The sequence below is a fragment of the Rana temporaria genome, chromosome 11 (genome assembly GCF_905171775.1).
Source record: "Rana temporaria chromosome 11, aRanTem1.1, whole genome shotgun sequence".
Taxonomy (NCBI): Eukaryota; Metazoa; Chordata; class Amphibia; order Anura; family Ranidae; genus Rana; species Rana temporaria.
Genome location: NC_053499.1, coordinates 159,193,660 through 159,201,286, shown reverse-complemented (window position 1 = coordinate 159,201,286; position 7,627 = coordinate 159,193,660).

Genomic DNA, 7,627 nt, shown 5'->3' with positions numbered 1-7,627 from the left:
ACTAGAGTGAGACTTGAGCATCCACTATTTTTAAAATTGAGTGCATGTCATAGCGTGTAAATTTGTACACGTGAACGGCTCCATCTGCAACAAATGGGAATTAGAACTACACGTAAAAATATACACCAGCATTAACAGTATCTAATTTAATCCACATTTATCCATTATGGGGTAATAATTCTGTTTGAAAGGGATATGCTAGAAAAAAATTCATTTTACAAAATCAGTTGTTACATAAATATTCATAATGAATGTATTTTAAATACTACGAGTAGCATAACTAGAAATTGATTTTTCATTTTCCGAAATCTGTTCAGAGACAGAGTTGTAAATTGTTGGGCATGACCATGGCAGGCACATCTGTGCGTTGTGATACCCCCCCAGAACTGTGTACACTTTGGCTTTTTTTACTTTGTTTTTACAGTCACCTTTTCAGCCCAACTCTGAGCTCTATGCTTTCCCCACAAGTGACCTTCCTTCCCTCCTGGAGGCTACCCTGGTGTGCATGTAATACATTTATTTTATTATACACTGCTTCAAAAAATGAAAGGAACACTTTGAAGATACATTAGATCTCAATGGGGAAAAATACAATGCTGCATATCAACCTACAGAGGGCTGAATTCAAAGACACCCCCCGAAAATCAAAGTGAAAAAATTATGCAGCAGACGAGTTCAGTTTGCTGAAATTTCATTGCGGCAACTCGAAATGGTAGTCAGTAGTTTGTATGGCCTCCACATGCTTGTATACATGCCTGACAACATCGGGGCATACTCCCAATGAGATGACGGGTGGTGTCCTGGGGTATGATCTTTAACAGGGCATCACTAAGCTCCTAAACAGACTGAGGTGCAAACTGGTGGCGTCGGATGTACCTAAATGTAATGTCCCAGAGGTGTTCCCTTGGATTTATGTCAAGCGAGCGCAGGGGCCATTCAATGATATCAATTCCTTCATTCTCCAGGAACTGGCTGCATACTCTCGCCGCATGAAGTCAGTCATTATTGTGCATCAGGAGGAACCCAGGACCCACTACACCAGCATCTGACAATGAGTCCAAGGATTTTATCCGATACCTAATGGCAATCAGGGTGCCATTGTCTAGCCTGTAGAGGTCTGTGCGTCCCTCCATGGATATGCCTCCTCAGAGCCTCTGGCTCTAATCACATGCTTCTTAAAAAAAAAACCCCATTGGAATCCATGCGTCTGACACCCGCATGTAGATTAGGGGCCGGGCGCATGTATTAGGGGGGTGGCGCCCCTGCACCCCTAATGGACGGCCACCACTGATATTGACAAGCCCTTTCCTCTGCTCTCCAACCAGAAACATCACCCGCAGCAGCCAAGGGAAGAGGAGGGAAGCCAGCAGCACTGCAGAGTGGGGCAACACGGGGGTAAGCCAGGCAGTAGGTGGAGTTGGCACAGCACAGAGTGATTAGGGTGTGCCTAGGCACGCCCCCCCCCCCCCCTCTGCACATGCCTAAAGATTCAGGCATTTGCATACAGTTTTATGTAGACATTGGCAAAAGAAAAAACTAATTGGCTAGCCAGGCATGGCCCCTCCCACTCCCAGCATGCCTCAGTTTTTTGGTGTCCTTAGAGAATGGGTGTCTTTTCTCCACTTAGAAAAGTCTATTTTGTGTTGTTGTTTTTTTTGACTAGCTTTAGTTTTTTCATAAAAATGTGCCAACTAATGGCAGAGATGGGTGAATGCAAGGTGAGCTGAACAGAAATACAAATACTCTGCCAGTTAAAACAGTTTACAAATATGTATCAACTGTGTACGTATCTGTTTGGATAGAGTTCTGCTTTAAAAGCTAATATCTTAATTTTCAACATTACTTCTATACAATACTTCTATAAATTATAGTGCTGAACATCTTGACTGTGAGCTTATTGACAGTCCCACTACTTTATTCCTTATGTTCTATGCGACATAGGCAGCAATATAGCATAAAGCATATAATAAACTTCAACAGACCCCAGGATACCCTCATTTTCTGCATATTTGGATTATTTTCCATCTGTTGAAAACAGCAGCAGGGGAGATATCTTTGTATTCAGGAACTCACGCGGGTTCACAAGGGTCAGCAATCATTGAAATGGACTGTCAGCCTGGTGTAATGCTCCCCACATACATATATTTTTCAGAATGAGCCGCATTCACAGATGTATGACAATCAAACGCTAACGATCACATTCTGCGAATGTCTAAGATACATAGCTGTTATTTGGCAGTTAAAGTGCTTTACAAGTATCTTCCCATAAACCTTTACAGCTCACTAAGCTAAATAACATGGTTTACAGGGACATATACACTAATTGAAAAACACTGTTAGATAGAAACGCCCTGACCATTTTCTATCCACCACTCTAACCAAACAGAGACGTAATAGTTAAGAAAATTGATCTTGATTCTATCTATCCGCAATAACTAACGTCTGCGTCACGTGGGTGCGGCCATTTTGTAAAATGAACCAGTTCTAGTACAATAGAAGGCAACCAGATTGTCACAAATAAATAGCACACTGATGCACAAGGTACAGCGTAAGCATGGAAGTCGAGTCAAATCTACCCATGGGCGTCTGCAGGTAAAGGCAAGAGGGGGTGAGTGCCCCCCTGGAATCGGCACGGTCCACCGCAGCCACCGTAGACTCTGCTGAGTGACTGCTGGCTGCTGCTCTCTGATTGTCCTTCCCTTCCCTAACCGACAATTGTTTGATGCGATGGCTTGGCCGCTCGGCTCCAGTCCCTGTGCACATTGCAGACTGTCAGATATAGATTCGGCTGGCACCGGTGGACTGGAGTAGTGTAGAAGCGCTTATGGAGGACTGGAGGAGGAGGAAGCATGGAGGAGGAGGCCCCTAGGCCTCATCACAGGAAATCCTGAAGTCAAGTGGCATACCATTCAGCAGTGAAGAACCACAGGTAACAGCAGTTACATTAGGAGGAACATAAGATATGGAAATTTGGAAAGTTGGAAGTGGAACAGCTAATGCTGGAAAGATCATATCATCTGTCCTGTCCTTTCCTGCATACAGCTATATACACCCTCCTTCCTTCCTGTATTCCCCCATCATCACTGACTGCAGATATACATCATCTGTCCTGTGTATATAGCTGTATACAGGACAGATGATGTATATCTGCAGTCAATGATGATGGAGGAAGGTCTCTATATACAGGTAGGAAGCTGGGTGTATAGATAGCTGTATACAGGACAGATGATGTATATCTGCAGTCAGTGATGATGGAGGAATACAGGAAGGAAGTTGGGTGTATATAGCTGTATACAGAACAGATTACGTATATCTGAAGTCAGTGATGATGGAGTAAGGTCTCTATATACAGGTAGGAAGGTGGGTGTATATATAGCTGTATATACCCACCTTCCTTCCTGTACATAGAGACCTTCCTCCATCATCACTGACGGTAGATATACATCATCTGTCCTGTATACAGCTGTATACACCCACCTTCCTTCCTGTATATACGAATGGCCTACACCCCCTCTATATACACATACTGTGTACACCCTCCATACTGTACAGGCTGCATATGATGGACACAGTGAGGCTGTATATGATGGTATGATGGGTAAATGCCTGCGATTTATGGGATAATGACTAAACCCCTCCCCTTCATGACATTGCCAAAAAGGGGCGGGGCATTGGTGACCTTAAAATGATGCCCCCCTGAAGTAAGTTCTGCGGACGCCCTTGAATCCACCCACAATTCACAGTTTAAATATGGCTGCAATCTGGTGGGTATTGAATTCTTACACCATGTAACATCATCCCCTATACTACAGGGGTGTCAAACTCAATTCTATGATGGACCGCATCAGCATTATGGTTGCCCTCAAAAGAACAAAAATGATCCTGGCCGACTTGCTAGCGGGGCTAGCGGGCGAATGGGGCTGGTAAGCGAGGCTGGTGAGTGGGCGAGTGGGGCTGGTGAGCGGGCCTGGTGGGTGGGCAAGTGGGGCTGGCGTACGGGGCTGGCAAATGGGCAAACGGGGCTGTCAAGCAGGCAGGGGAGGTAGGTGAGGGTTTGTTTGCTGCCCCCCCCCAAAAAAAAATGGAGCACCAGCCGCCACTATTTTACACTGTCCAGTTTTAGTAAATCAACTCCAAAGTGTCTGTAACTTTCTGTTGCAATAAAGTTTATTTTGGTACCAGAAATACATTAAATTTTTTAAAGCAAATTAAAGCTCTTTGGTTACAGTCAACATTTCTAATTATGTAAATCCATTAGAACTCTTTCAACCTTTATGAATGCAGTTAAAAGAATAGTTGATGGCTTCCACTGTAGCGTTTCCCTGTATTACTTTAGTCCTTCTGTTGCTTTTCCTTCAGATAATTACATTTGTTTGGTCATTATAACCTGGAAGAAGTAAAATATTTTCATTAAAATTCCATCTCTGCGGCGGGGAGATGGAAGATGTAGATACGGTCAGCTCATGAGACTCAATTCTTAAATCTTATCTCCCTCGGTAGTGGTTTGTGGCACAGCTGTGCTCAACCGTCTCATAATAGGTGGGGAGCAGCAAGCCGCTCCTGCAATAGCTCTCTCTTACCGGTGAATACAATGGAGGGACGCTTGTGCGCGCTCTGCAGTAAATTTAGATAGTAATTAAATATCCCTCTCAATTCACTGGAAGGTTGGGTAATGCCGAAAGTCATGGAGACTTCTTTTTTCTCTTAAGTTATACCAAATATCTTAATCGCTTCTGCAATGATCACACCAATCCACAGCTAGCACATCAACAATGTAACAAACGAGTCTCCAACGTGATCTGTCCAGCAGTATGCCATTCCATCCTTGCAGGCTCATTGTGTACCAACATGGTTCATATTTCCTCTACAGAGTTAACATCATTTCACCCAACAGCAAACAAATGTGTATACGCATGGGATGAACAAAGCTCTATCCTCAGACAAAAACATAAAAAAAAAAAAATCTTAAAAAAAAAAAAAAAAGGGCAGACTAGATAGACCACAAAAATGAACAAGGCTCAGACAAAAATATATTTTTAAAAAATCTTAAAAACAAAAAAAAGGGGCAGACTAGATGGACCACAAATATGAACAAAGCTCTATCCTCAGACAAAAATATATTTAAAAAATAATCTTAAAAACAAAAAAAAGGGGACCACAAAGATGAACAAAGCTCTATATTCAGACAAAAATATAAAACAAATCTTAAATAAAAAAGAATAAAAAAAGGAAGACTAGATAGACCACACAGATGAACAAAGCTCTATCATCAGACAAAAATATATTTTTAAAAAAATCTTAAAAACAAAAAAAAAGGGGCAGACTAGATGGACCACACAGATGAACAAAGCTCTATCACCAGACAAAAATATATTTTAAAAAAATCTTAAAAACAAAAAAAAAAGGGGCAGACTAGATGGACCACAAAGATGAACAAAACTCTATCCTCAGACAAGAATATATATATATATATATATATATATATATATATATATATATATATATATATATATATATATATATATATATATATATATATATATAAAATCTTAAAAATAAAGAAAAAGGGCAGACTAGATAGACCAAAAAGATGAACAAAGCTCTATCCTCAGACAAAAATATATTTTTAAACAATCTTAAAAACAAAACAAAAAAGGGCAGACTAGATAGACCACAAAAATGAACAAAGCTCTATCATCAGACAAAAATATAAAAAAAAGAATAAAAAAAAGAATAAAAAAGGGCAGACTAGATAGACCACACAGATGAACAAAGCTCTATCACCAGACAAAAATATAATTTAAAAAAATCTTAAAAACAAAAAAAAGGGGGCAGACTAGATAGACCACAAAAATGAACAAAGCTCTATCACCAGACAAAAATATAAAAAAAAAGAATAAAAAAGGCAGACTAGATAGACCACACAGATGAACAAAGCTCTATCACCAGACAAAAATATATTTTCCAAAAATCTTAAAAACAAAAAAAGGGGGCAGACTAGATGGACCACAAAGATGAACATAGCTCTATCCTCAGACAAAAATATATTTTAAAAAATCTTTAAAAAAAGGGAAGACTAGATAGACCACAAAGATGACCAAAGCTTTATCCTCAGACAAAAATATATATATATTTTAAATCTTAAAAACAAAAAAAAGGGCAGCATAGACCACAAAGATGAACAAAGCTCTATCCTCAGTCAAAAATATGTTTTAAAAAAATCTTAAAAACAAAACAAAAGGGGGGGGGGCAGACTAGATAGACCACGTGGTCTTTTTTTTCTGCCATCATTCTTTTGTTTCTATCATTTGTGTGTTATTATTTATTACAACCCTCATTTTTTTATTGTTATTTTGGTACATTGTAAGATATATGTGAAATTTTATGGAGGGAAATGTTTGGCAAATATTCTTTTTGCACCAGGTTAGCTGTGCTCCCTTGGAAGAGATAATAGACCCCCCCCCCCCACCTAATCAGATTGGCCCTTGAAGAAAACACAAATCTGCTGGACTGGCTTAAAGAAAATCTGTGAAATGCACAGAGCAATTTTAGATTTCTAGAGGAGGGTGGAAGCAATGTGGAAATTACTTTTTTTTGTTCACATTTTAAATTCATACTGCTATTGTTATGTATTCAGTAGCGGGAAATCAGTGTTTTTTGGCGCCTTTTTATTTAAATCCACAGCTCTATGGCAGAAAGAGACAAAGGGGTTGATTTTATGAAGGACAAATAGACTTTGCACGTTGGAAAGTGCAGTTGCTCCAGGTCTTAGTAAATAAGGTAATTCCTCACTTTGCAAAGAATACCCAATCACAAGGAAAATTTTAATTAAAAAAAAAAACAGCATTTTTGCTTGCTCCTGATTGGATGATGGAAGTCAGCAGAGCTTCTGCTCATTTACTAAGCTCTGGAGAAACTGCTCTTGCAAAGTGCCCAATCTATTTGCCTTTATTAAATCAACCCCATAGAATTAGGAGGTCTCATTCCTGCCTGGGTAGGGCAGATAGATATTCATAATGGCTGCTCCCACGCTTAACTGCATTGTATTGTATTAATGCAGATAATTAAAAACTCTGGTAAACCGGGTGAATAACGTATTTGCCGGCGTATAAGACGACCCCCCAATTTTCCAGCTAAAATGTTGGTTTTGGGATATACTCGCTGTATAAGACTACCCCCTTCCTACTAGTCATGCCTTGCCTCACGGTGCCACCATTACATGCCTCACTGTGCCCCATTACATGCCTCACTGTGCCCCATTACATGCCAGACTCACTGTGCCCCATTACATGCCAGACTCACTGTGCCCCATTACATGCCTCACTGTGCCATTACATACCAGACTCACTGTGCCCCATTACATGCCTCACTGTGCCCCATTACATGCCTCACTGCGCCCCATTACATGCCAGACTCACTGTGCCCCATTACATGCCAGATTCGTTGTTCCCCTATGACATGCCTGACTGTGTCTTGACGATCCCTTACCTTATCCTAAGACATGCAGAATCGCGGCCGTCCATTTTTCAAAAGCCGCGCCTCCTACTTCTTCTGTTCCATGATAGGCGGAACACTCGGCTTCCCAGGAGGCACTGTGTTCAGTGTTCAGTGTTCAGTGTTCGCCTAT